Source organism: Macadamia integrifolia, chromosome 5 (genome assembly GCF_013358625.1).
Source record: "Macadamia integrifolia cultivar HAES 741 chromosome 5, SCU_Mint_v3, whole genome shotgun sequence".
Classification (NCBI taxonomy): Eukaryota; Viridiplantae; Streptophyta; class Magnoliopsida; order Proteales; family Proteaceae; genus Macadamia; species Macadamia integrifolia.
The window spans coordinates 21,595,542-21,609,212 of NC_056561.1; the positions used below are offsets into that span (position 1 = coordinate 21,595,542).

Genomic DNA, 13,671 nt, shown 5'->3' on the forward strand with positions numbered 1-13,671 from the left:
TATGGCTTTTCCAGGCCTTTTCGGAGTGCCACCCTTCACATGTTGAATCAGATTTGAATTGTAAGTCCCTGCATTTTCTGTAGATGCTCCACTGCCTCCTTGGGTTGGCCAACCACTCTCCGATACAACAATCTCGACCGTGGATGCTCCGAGCTTCTCAAGAGCTGAATACAAAGCATCCACCATGGAATCGAAAAGATTTCGATATCCAAGCTTACCATCTTGTACCACAACTGACTGAGATTTAAACAAAGCATAGGAAAGACTGATGCCTTCTTGGTCTGCACTGTAACTGAAGTAGGGATATACATTTGCAAGTAGTGGTGACCCTGAATGAACCATTAGAGGGAGGGTTGGTGGTTCCAAGGATTTGGGCACTAACAATTGTGGACACTTTAATTTGTTTCTCTAGGCCTTGTGATGCAAGTGTGTAATAAATATTTTGCATTGCAGGGAGAACAAACTGGGCATTGCTATTAGAAATGGGATTTACTTCATTTCCAACAACAATATATCGGAATCTAACACTAGGGTAGTAGGACCCAATCAATTACAATGGACATATCGTTACTAGCTATGCCTTCTAGGTCATATTCTAAAATACCCAAGACGAGTTCAATGTCGGTGTCTTGGAGGGCCTGAAGAATTGCTTGGTTTGGACCAAAGAGTCTCATCCTTGAGATGTTTTGTGATTTGTAGAGATCCACAACTTCTTGTGGAGATGGTAAATTGTCACCAGACATTCCACAACAAACACCTGATTGTGCCCCTGCAATTTTAGATTGTAAAATGACTAGTTGATTATTGATTGGGACTACAAATGCAGCTTTAGAAGTATGAAATGACCATCATACTCATACTCTCTCTCTCTCTCTCTCTCTCTCTCTCCATACAGACACACAAATCTGATGCAAATAGAAGTGTATGGACATTCCGAATCCAAGCTAGGAGATGCAAGGGAGCATTATGGAACCCTTAATCACGTATGTGTATGTGAATCTGATGCATTCCACGGTTAGGGGAGGTGGGATGGGGCTCAAGGTTGATATACAGAAAGCCTACGATTCTCTATCCTGGGAATTTTTATTTGCTATCCTTGGGAAGTTTGGTTTTCCTAGGAAATGGATTTTTTGGATTCAAGAAATTCTTTCATCCTCAAGGATTTCGGTTCTAATAAATGGAGGTCCAGAAGGGTTTTTTGGTGTGGGTCGTGGTCTTCGTCAAGGCGATCTGTTATCTCCCATTTTGTTTATTTTAGCTGAGGAAGTGCTCTGTAGAGGATTAAATAAATTGGCCTTGGAAGGATTAATCAAGTCGTTGCCAGGTCCAAGAGGTACCTGTACTCCAACTCATCTATTATTCGCGGATGATATTTTCATCTTCATGAATGCGTCGGCGAAATATGTTAAAAATTTGCATTTATTTTTATCAAAGTATCAGGATTTCTCTGGACAACAATTTAATCTTGACAAGAGCAAAGCTTTCTTTGGGAAGGTTGCCCCCCACAGGAAACAATTTATCAGTAATTTATTGGGAATTCAGGCCTCAAAATTCCCTACAAGGTATTTGGGTGTGGAAATCTTCAAGGGAAGAGTGAAGAAAAATCATCTTTTACTTTTGATGGATAAGATTAAATGCAAATTGGCTGCCTGGAAAGGGAAGCTCCTCTCGATGGCTGGTAGGGTGGAGTTGGTTCGATTAGTAATTTCGAGTATTCCTATCCATAATTTTACAGTTTATTGGTGGCCCCAGTCCATTATTAAAACTGTAGAGCGGTGGATGAGAAATTTTATCTGGTCGGGTCAAATGGAGGTGGGAAAAAAAATTGTGATAAAATGGGAGAACACTTGTAAGCCCAAGGATGAGGGCGGTTTGGGTATCAGAAAACTAAGAGAGGTGAATAAAGCTTGTTTATGCAAGCACGCCTGGCAGATTAAACATGAAGACAATATTATGAGCAAATTTTTTAGAGCAAGATTTGTTCAGAAAGATGGCTCTCTCAGGAATGGGTATAAATCTTCCTCCATTTTGCCGGGGCTGAAGAGGGTGTGGAAATTTGTGTCGAACATGGAAGGATGGACAGTGGGAAATGAAGAAAAAAATCATGTTTTGGACAGAAAAATGGTTAGAAAATTCTTCCCTGGTGGAGTCTTCTAATTTGGAGCAGGAAATGTTCATAGGGAGGACTATGCGACTGGCAGATCTTAATCGAAATGGTGAGTGGTCTTTTCTAAATGTTTCTTCGAAATTTCTTGCTGAGACCTTTGAGAAGGTAAAAAGAATTTCTTTATCGCCTATGGAGGATATATGTCATTGGAAGCTGTCAAATTCTGGGGCATTCTCTTTGCGATCAACGTGGGAGGAGATAAGGGGGAAAAATCAGAAATTCCATTGGTTTTCTATTTTATGGAAATCCAAGATTCAGCCTCGTCAAGCTGTGTTTGGTTGGAGGCTTGCTCATAATCGGTTACCCACGGATGAGGAGGTGTGCAGAAGGGGTGTGATTATGCCTTCTAGGTGCATTTTGTGTAGTCACGCAGAAGAATCTATCCCTCATTTATTCATTCATTGTGAGTACACCCAATCTCTGTGGAATTCTTTTTGTGATTTATTCTGTATCAGGAGGCAGCCCCTTGATAGAATGGGGGACCTTTTAGCATGGTGGAAACGAAAAGGGAAGAATTTAACCTTTTCAACTGCGTGGCTTTGTGGCTTTATTCTGATCCCATATGCTGTCTGGATGGAGAGAAATGCTAGATATCATGATGGTGCAGCTCTTCATGATAAATATATTTTTGCTCGAGTGAAAGGAGAAATTTGTATGATTTCTAGTGTACATCTTGGGAAACCCCTTTCCATCCCGGATCTGATATGTGCTAGAAGAATAGGAATTCCTCGGGTAACAAGAACTTGTAGTGAGATTATTGAAGTTCGATGGTGTCTCCCATTTCCAGGATGGATTAAGCTAAACACTGATGGATGCTCCTTGGGTAATCCAGGGAAGGCCGGAGCAGGCAGGATTTTCAGAAACGAGAAGGGGGACAGCCTTTTGAACTACAGAGAATATGTCAGTATCAGAACAAATTTTGAAGCGGAATTTTTGGCAGTGATCGCTGGTCTTGAACAGGCAAAGATAAATGGTTTTCAGCATCTTTGGATTGAATGCGATTCTACGGCAGTGGTAATCCTTCTTTCTAAAGGTTTAGTTCCATGGTTTGCTCTACAACGATGGAGGAGTCTGTTATCTTACCTGAATTCAATAAATTGGAAGGTGACGCTTTGTTACCGGGAGGCAAATGTGATTGCTGATTTTTTGGCAAAATCATCAGCGAGATTTGAAGTGTCGTATCCAGTGGAAGCTTGGCCTCGGTTGGTTTCAATGGAATTGGATTTGGATGCTAACCAGCGTCCAAGATATCGCTTTATGAACTTATAGATTTTTATTTCGACTAAGATTTAAGGGGGCCTTTTCCTGCTGATGGCAATGCCGAAGGTGGGGCTGGTCAACTTTTATCTTAGTCTATTTTTTGTATGATGGTGGTGAGATCTTCTTTTTCTTTTATATTGGGATGTACATTCTTTATTTCTTAATACAACGAATCTTTAGTGAAAAAAAGAAATGAGATTAACAATCTCTAGTGAAAAGCCATATAGAAAAGCCCACATTTTGAGACACATACATATATATTGAGGTAGATCACCAAATTGGACAAGTAGCATATCATAGATGTACACCAATTATCTTAAAATCAGACTACCCAAATCATCAATTCATGTAGCCAAAAAATGCTATTGGCCTAGCAGAGAAGAAATAAAAATCTTCTCTCTGAGGGAAAGTATATAAAAATTATGGAAAAAGAATCCTGCCAGTCTGGTGTTGTCTACCACTAGACACAAGCGGGCACAAAAGTACCATGTTGTCCCCCCCCCAGTCTTCCTCCGATAAAATATATACATAACACAAGCCATTTGATCTGGTTTAGGTTCGATTTATTCAGTTTTGATTTCAAACTGACACCCTTGATGTAAATTTGGTAGATTGAAGAGTTGATAGTGGCAGAAGGCAGATAGATGGAGAAACCAGAAAACCAGATTTTAAAACCATCGACCACATTCATCCAGGCAGATAAAACCAGCTTCCGTGAACTATTTCAACGCTTAACCGGTCCACCCACAGATTGTGATTGGCAAACACCCACTGCACCTCCTACCAATGAAGGGGCAACTATGAAGGTCACAGGCGTCAAGAGACCCACATCCAAACTCCATGAGAGGCGGCAACACACAAAATCTAGACTGGAGATAGTAAAACCTGTTTTATCTGTTTTACGCACATCTCAAACCGATTTTCATGAGTCCATGGACCGGTTTTTCTCTCCTTCCAACTCTGGTAACTTTGCTTTCACTACCATCCCTTTGGGTACTCCATCTAAAGCTTTATTAAACCTTTCCATCTCTGGTCAAGATGTTGAAGACAAAGATGATGAAGAAGAAGAGAAAGCCATCAGAGAAAGAAGGTTTTATTTACACCCTTCCCCCCGGTCTAGACCGGGAAATGTTGAGCCGGAATTACTTCCTTTGGTTCCATTCACATCTCCTAATGCAGCCAGTCAATTTTAAACAGTCTGCCAGTATGTGTGAAGACTCAAGACTTCAGAAAAGAAATTTTCACTGTCATCATCCAACTTATCCATACACTCTTGGAATTCTAAATCAAAATCAATATTAAAGTTGGTAACTAAATCATCAGAAAAATACAGAAAATCCTCAAGCATATTGATCTCTTCTTCCATATGTGGTTGCTTGCCAATCCTAAACATGTTAAACTCAATAGTTTGGTTACCAAAAGATAATCTTAGGAAACCATTCTGACAATTGATTAATGCATTACTGGTAGCCAAGAATGGTCTTCCTAGAATTATTGGGATCTCATCCTTGGTTGAGAAGGGCTTGGTATCTAACACAATGAAATCAACAGGGAAAATAAATTCCCCCACCTTTAGTAAGACATCCTCAACCATCCGTTTAGGAATCTTAACAGACCTATCTGCCAACTGAAGAGTAGTTCCAGTGGCTTTCAATTCTCCCAATCCAAGTTGCTTGTACACATGGTAAGGTAAAAGATTCACACTTGCACCAAGGTCAAGTAAGGCATGCTCAATGTAGGTGTTGCCTATGACACAAGATATGGTAGGGCTCCCTGGATCCTTATACTTGGCTGCTATAGGCTGAGTAATTATGGAACTAATGTTACCTGCCAAGAACGCCTTTTTGGGCACACTAGTGATACGTTTGTGAGTACACAAATCTTTCAGTACCTTTGCATAGGCGGGGATCTGGGATATGACATCCAAAAGAGGGATGTTCACTTCTACCTTTTTGAAGACTTTTAAAATTTTATCCATGGAAGCAGTCTTCTTTTTGTGTACCAAGCGATTAGGAAATGGGATAGGATGAACATAAGGACTATTAGGGATTTGCCCCTGTTCAAAAGAATCATTTTTGATTTCCTCAACCAAATCATCTTTAGTTTCAGAAAAATCTTTAGGTTCATCAAACGAACCTGGAACAAGAGGCACACTTGTGTCCTCAACTGAAGGAGAGTTAACAGGAGTAATAGATGAGGAAGATTTAGGAACGCTCTGTTGGTACTCTCTACCACGCCTAAGGGCATAAACAACATCACATTGGTTAGAGGGCCCTTGTTGGGTCTGACCTTGTACTATATTCAGTGGTGCATTAATTGATGTTTGTGAACTAACAAGCTGATGATGCCTAGGGTTAGGCTCTGGTTGACTGGGTAAAGTTCTCTTCTCCCTCTCATGCATAATTGAGACAACTTGGGTAAATTCTCTCGTAAGATTTTGATGGCTTGTCATGAGGAGGGCCATATTTTTTTCCAAGTCACTTATTTTACTTGCCTCTTCAGTGTTGGTAAACCCAAGAGGTTGCTGATAAGATGATAGGAGAGGGGCCCTAGGAAAACTAGCCTGAGGTCGTGCATTTGACCTAGGAAAAGTATTTTGGAAAAAAGATTGTTGTGCAAAGGGAGGCCTTTAGGGTCCAGGTTGACCTTGATTATGAAAATTGGAAGGCACTGCTTGGTTGCTCTGATTCCAAGAGAAATATGGGTGATTTCTCCATCCTGGATTGTAGGTGTTACTATACGGATTATTCTGGTATAAGGCATTAACACTATCATTAGAAGTGCCCCCAGAGGTGTTGGGGCATTCTTCTATGACATGTCCAGGGGACTGGCACCAAGCACAAATCTTAACCAAATTGACTGATGATGGCTCTCTAGGAACAATAGCCTCAATCCTCTTGATTAGGCTATCCAAATGGGCTTCCTACGCTACCATCCCATCCACAAAATATCCTTTCCCTCCTATGGTTCTTTTACTTTCTTGGGTGGATTCCCACTCACGGGTTTTGTCAGCTAAGTCAAGTAAGAATTCTCATGCCTTTCCTTCATCTGTAAAGGATGTGAATCCCTCAGAGCACATAGACTCTATCATTTGTTTAGTTGGGTAATCAATACCCTCATAAATTATTTGACATAAATGTCATAAGTCTAGGCCATGGTGAGGGCATTCTTGGAGTAGATCCTAGAATCTCTCCATAAGTTTGGAAAAGGACTCACTAGGCTTTTGCCTAAACTGAAGGATATCACTTCTAAGCTTATTGGTCTTATGAGTTGGGAAAAAATTCTTAAGGAAGACAACTGTGAACTGTTCCCATGAGGTTATGGAATTTGTGGGTAACCCATACAATCCACTTCTTAGCTTGGTCTTTCAATGCAAAAGTGATAAACCTAAGCTTAACAGCATCATCAGAAAGCTGTTGGATCTTAATTAGAACACATACCTCTTCAAATTCCCTTAGAAATAGGTATGCATCCTCAGAGGTCAACCCATGGAAGTGGGGCAACATGGTGATGTATTAAGATTTGAGTTCAAAATTATTGCCTGGGCTTGTGGTAGAACTATGCAGGAAGGTTGGGCTGTTCTAGTAGAGTAGAACCTATCTTTTAGAGATTTAGGTGAAGGGTTTTGATGTTGGTCTCCCATATTGAAAGGTTTTAAAGAGAGCAAAAGTATAGGGTTACTACTTGTTAGATCTATTCTTTCTAATCGATTCTTAGTATTACATACCCACCTAACACTCATGCAATAGAAAACTACTCACAACTAGAGTAAGACAAGCACAAAAGAATGGATAGCAAAACTTTTTTTTTAATGATTTTTAAAATTTTTTTGATTTTTTTGATTTTTTTTTGGCTTTTTGGGAGCTTACCGATAGGGATCCGAGGTTGCTCAGGTCAATTCCTGAGGTACTGCTACAGGGCGAAACCTGTCTTTATCATACTATGAGGCATGGCAACCTCCACCGATACAACTATTATTACAAGTTGTTCTTCTCAGGAATTCAATAAAAGAAAAGGAAAAACAAAACAACGCAAACAAAGCACTCTGATTTATCAAAAGAAAGCAAAAAATAACATGGAACTGTCTCTCCGGCAACGATGCCAAAAACTTGGTTGAGATTTTAAAATGTAACCGCAAGCGTACGGATCAGTGTAGCTACAGATCGAACGCAGGGAGACCAACCACTTTATTTTTTTTTTTAATAATACAAAATTGAACTGATTAATGGTTGTGATCTAATTCTAATTACCGTCCTAAATATATGTATCTAAAACAACGTCCTAACCATTCGTCATCTAAGAATTTAAAGACGCAAGCCACGCAATTAAAATTAAATAAATAAATAACTGAAAATAAACAACCCACGCAATTATAAAATAATAATAAAGAAAAAAATGCTAAAATAAAAATAAAGTAAAAGAAAGGGGATAAAGCTAAAGAGAGACTCACAAGTAGTTTCTCTACTTAGCCCAAGGGATGCATCATAATATGAGCTTCCCTACTTGACCAGAGAGTCAATCTTACAAGGGTTACTCTACTTGGTTTTAGGAAAAGAGAGACAATTAAATAAAAGCAACAAATTGATGGTTCTATGGCTAGGAGGGGTAAAGCCAACACATACACTAGCCATGAACTTTCGAAGACTGATGGGCCCTACCAAGGGGCGCACCGGTCTAGACTGTCAATCAAGCCAAAAGCCCAATCATGACTAGGGGCCCTCGACTTGTGCGTCCAACACTTACCAGTGCCGCCCATCGGTCTACAACGGGTTCCTATTGTTCACCTCTACTCTTTATCCCGCCTTGGGAAAACCACAAGGGATCGATTCGACTGCATTTTCCACACATCTAAGGTTCCATATTGTGATTTTAACCTAGATCTAGGGTCGATTCAAGGTTTTAAGCACAGATCTTACCTCTTTGCTTAATAATACCTTCAAAACTCCAAATCTCTTCTTCAACTCAAGAAATCATCAAATGCACTTCCAATCTTGTGATTTCTTCGTCTAAAACCTTCAAAATCAACGTGTAGGTCTTCATTAAACCTTAGATTCATCTTCTCAAGGGGGATTAGCAAGATCTAAAGGATTTCTACCCAAATTAAAGGGTTTCACTTAGGGTTCTTGAGGATTTAAGAAATATAGTTTTTACTCACCTCAAATCATAGATCTCAAGACGAGGATCCCTTTTTCGGTGTCAAAATGGAAAGATCTAACCTCGGCGTCACACCATGAGCATTTTTTCCTCTTCTTCCTCCCTTTTTCTTCCTTTCTTTTCTCTCTCTTCTTTACTCTTCTCACCCACTTTGTAAAACATTAAATGAGGGAAAAAAAGAGTAATAATTTCTATTTATACCTGGGTCAAAATATCTAATGACCAGATTGGTAGGTCACTAGTTGAGATTTAAAAATGTAACCACAAGCGTACGGATCAGTGTAGCAACGGGTCGAACGTAGGGAGAGCAGCCATTTTATTTTTTTTTCTTTTAATAATGCGAAAGTGAACTGATTAATGGTTGTGATCTAATTCTAATTACCTTCCTAAACATATGTATCTAAAATAACGTCCTAATCATTCGTCATCTAAGAATTTAAAGACGCAAGCCACGCAATTAAAATTAAATAAATAAATAACTAAAAATAAACAACCCACGCAATTACAAAAAAACAATAAAGGAAAAAAATACTGAAATAAAAATAAAGTAAAAGAAAGGGGGTAAAGCTAAAGAGAGACTCACAAGTAGGTTTCTCTACTTAGCCCGAGAGATGCATCATAATATGAGCTTCCCTACTTGACCAGAGAGTCACTCTTACAAGGGTTACTCTACTTGGCTTTAGTGAAAGGGAGACAATTAAAATAGAAACAATAAATTGATGGTTCTATGGCTAGGAGGAGCAAAGCCAACACATACACTAGCCATAAACCTTGGGGGAAAGGGATAGCAATAATGTAACGACTGAAATTAAAATCCTAAATTAAGAAAGAAATGGTATTCAGAAGAGGGAATGAGGGGGGAGAGAAGACTACTGAAGGAGCCTACTTACTTGAACTTCAACCCTTGAACTGAAAACTTAATCGATTTGAGATACTACCAGTACTAAAAACCAGATCTGGAATAAACCAAATCTGAAATTTCTAGTACTAGAGAAAAAAAAATCTGAAGAAAAAATAAATTGAACTTGAAAGACATGCTTCATAGCTTGTTCTTGTCACCTAGAACTAAGCCTAGAACTAGAACTTGAAAATTACAACTTGAATTGCTTAAACAATAAAAATAAAAGACTGAATCAAAAACAAAAGTGCTTACATTAATTGAATAAAAAGAACTTACAAAAGTGTTTAAAGCATAAACCTAGAACTAGAGCTTGAGAAAGAGAAAACTAGAAAAAGAGATAAAGCAACTAAAAAAAAAATCCCTAGAAGAAGAATGAATTGTCCCCCCTCCTCTTACATGAGTTGTATTTATAGGGAATGGGGAGGTAGGGTAACAAATTTCTCTTCCTTAAAAGGAAAAAATCCACAATTGGTAGTGAGATCTTTTGAAACCAAAAGTGCTAAGGTGGAGGAGAGAGAAGATTTGGACAAGATTTATTTCTCTCCTTTTTTTTTTTCTTTCCTTTTTTTTTTTTTCTCTTATTGCACAGGAAAGCCCTCCCACAATTTTCCTTACTTCTAATTTGATGTGGAAATCCCCTCCATGCCCTTAGTGCTTTAAGTGAGTGAAAAGTAGGAAATCTTCAACAAAATTCTCCAAAAAAAGACAACCATGAGATTCAAACTTAAGACCTCCTAGTGAGCAAGGGAATTTTACATACCATAGCTCACCAACTACACTAGGTAGTTGTTGTTGAAGGGATATGACGTCTGATAATGCTTAGAGTCTTTAAAATACAAAACCTGCAAAAAGAGAGTAAAACCCAAGATAGCTCCATTCTAAATACATAAAATACATGTTTTATTTACCCTAGATTTCACACATAAATGTGCTCATCAGTGGTGGGTCCGACCCACCTATGACCGCCCACCAGTAGGCCGAAACTTAGCCAAATAATTGGGATTTCAACAGTACTCAGTTCCTAACACGTATTTCACTCCCGATATATGATTTAAAATACGTAGTCATCATAAAATGTGGTTGCGTACCTTTATTGTCCGTACATGGCTTTGTGATACATGCAAGTACACGGCTTGGTACGTAGACTTCACTAGGAACTGGTTTAGACTCGTCTGGCCAACTCGAGTTTGGAGTCACCCTTGCTATCATGTTCCATAGGGTACCCATCTCAACTGGTTCAGGTTCAGATCCTGCACGACAAAACTAAACCAACCAGGTAAGTAAACCGCATTTAGAAAGTAGGGTATCACATTTACCCCCCCTTTTTAAAAATTTCATCCTCGAAATTATAATACCTAGTTGTCCAAAAAGATGAGGATATTTGGCCTGGATGTCATCTTCTTTCTCCCAGGACGTTTCCTCAAGTGATTGATTAGCTCATCAAACCTTTATAAAAGCGATGGAGCGATTGTGAAGGGCCCTTATCTTTCGGTTCAGAATTCCAGCAGACTATTTTTCGTAGGTCATATTAGCTTCTAAATACTCTAGTTCCACAGGTAGTACATGGGATGGATAATAAATGTACTACTTCAGCATGGAAATGTGGAATATATTGTGAACATTGCTGAGGAAAGGTGGAAGAGCCAACATATACTATACAAAGCCAACCCGTGATAAAATCTCAAACGGGCCAATATATCTCGGACTTAACTTGCCCCTTTTGTGGAACCTCTATAACCCTTTGGTAGGAGAGATTTTAAGAAATACTTTCTCATCCACTTGGAATTCAACGTCCTTCATGCGGTTGTCCACATAGCTCTTTTGACGTGATTGGGATGCTTTAATCCTCTCCCTAATGACATCAACCTTGTCACACGTCATCTATATCATTTTCAGTCTAACATCTGGTGCTTACCTACTTTATCCCAATATAAGGGCGTTCTGCACTTTCTGCCATACAGTGCCTCATATGGAGCCATCCCAATTGTGGCTTGATAGCTGTTGTTATAAGCAAACTCCATAAGAGGTATGTATTTTTTCCAATTGCCACTCATTTTTATTGCACAAGCCATGAGCATGTCTTTCAATATTTGTATGGTTTGTTCTGATTGTCCATCGGTCTGTGGGTGGAAAGCAGTACTCAGATTCACTTATGTCCCCAATGCATACTGGAGACTCTTCCAAAATCTAAATGTGAATCTTGGGTCTCTATCTAACACAATGCTTACTGGCACTCCATGCAAATAGACTATGTTATCCATATAAAGTTGTGCTAGCTTGTCCTTGGAATAATTAGTCCTAATCAAAATGAAATTAGCAGTCTTGATAAACTTGTCAACTACCACCCAGATTGCATCCATCCCCTTGGGTGTACAGGGTAACCCTGTGACAAAATTCATGGTGATCCTATCCCATTTCCACTCTAGTACGGGAAGTGGCAGAAGAGTGCCATATGGTCGATGTCGTTCTGACTTGACCTTCTGACATACGAGACACTGTGCCACATATAAGGCTATAGTAGTTTTTATTGTTGGCCACTAATAACCTTGTTTAAGATCTTTATACATCTTCATACTTGCGGGATAGAGTGAGTATTCAGAACTGTGTGTTTCTTTCACTATCTTGTCCTGTATTTCCATGTCGTCGGGCACACACAACTTGCCTCAAAATAGTACTACCCCATCATTGGCTATTGTGAAGTCAAGGTCATTTATTGTCTCCTGAATTTTTATTCTGATCCTTTGCAGTTCAGGATCTAAAGATTGTTTCATTATCACCTCCTGCCAAATGGACAGATGTACCTGTAGGGCTATCAGGGATATGGTTAACTCCTTAACATCATCTGGCTGATGTTTGAGCTCCAAGGTTGCTCCCTCATATAAAAGGATCTCATCAATCAGTATCACCTCTTGTATAAGCTGTGGACTGATAGCTAAGTATGAAAGTGATGCAGTCTGAGACTTCCGACTTAGAGCATCTCCCACCACATTAGCTTTGCCCGGATGATACTGAATGTCACAATCATAGTCATTCATAAGTCCAAGCCATCTTCTCTACCTCATATTCAAATCTCTTTAGGTGAAAAAGTACTTAAGACTTTTGTGATCACTATATATCTCATACTTCTCCCTATATAGATAATGACACTAGATCTTCAAAGCAAAGATGACTGCCACCATTTCTAAATCATGAATGGGGTAGTTCTTCTCATAATCCTTAAGTTGTTTGGATGCATATGCTACCACCTTGTCATGTTGCATGAGAACACAGCCCAACCAGATCTTGGAAGCATCGATATAGACTCATCCCACCTGTACCATTTGGAATGGTCAATACAAGAGCTGACACTAGCTGCTTCTTCAATTCTTGGAAGTTGTTTTCACATTCTTCTGAGCAATCAAACTTCACACCCTTCCTGGTCAACTTAGTCATCGGCACAGAAATCCGAGAAAAATTCTCGATGAAGTGTTGGTAGTAGCCTGCTAAGCCCAAGAAGCTTCTAATTTTTGTTACTTTCTTGGGTGTCTCCCACTCTACTATAGCCTTCACTTTATTCGGGTCACTTCGATCCCATTCTTAGACACCACATGTCCTAGGAATCTAACTTGCTTGAGCCAAAACTCACATTTACTGAACTTGGCATATAATTGCTACTCTCTGAGTCTTTGTAGTACTATTCTCAAGTGTCTTGCATGCTCTTCTTCAGACTTCAAGTAAATCAAGAGGTCATCGATGAAAACGATGACCCACTTATCAAGGACATCATAAAATACTTGGTTCATTAAATCCATGAAAGCAGCCGGTGCATTGGTTAACTCGAAAGACAACAGTAGGAATTCATAATGACCATACCGTGTTCTAAAAGCTATCTTTGGTAAGTCATTGCCCTTTATCTTGAGTTGGTAATAACCCAATCTGAGATCAATCTTCGAAAACACCTTAGCACCTTGTAGTTGATCAAATAGATCATCGATGCATGGCAACGAATACCGATTCTTGATGGTTAACTTGTTTAGTTCTTGGTAGTCAATGCACATACGCAAACTCTCATCCTTTTCTTAACAAATAAAACTAGTGCACCCCAAGGAGAGACGCTTGGGCATATAAATCCCTTTTCTAATAAATCTTGCAACTATGTCTGTAGCTTATATAACTCGGATAGTGCCATTCTATACGGAGCTTTAGACAC

At 39.2% G+C, this 13,671-nt stretch overlaps 1 non-coding gene and 1 pseudogene across 1 annotated transcript; one reads left to right on the forward strand and one right to left on the reverse strand.

Moving 5' to 3' along the window:
• LOC122077955 overlaps positions 1–12,517 on the reverse strand; it is an 18,497-nt pseudogene extending 5,980 nt beyond the window's left edge.
• Positions 6,577–6,683, forward strand: LOC122080455. Its single transcript, XR_006140749.1, has one exon. It is a non-coding gene; the product is annotated as a small nucleolar RNA R71 (small nucleolar RNA).
• Positions 12,518–13,671: the final 1,154 nt, after the last annotated feature.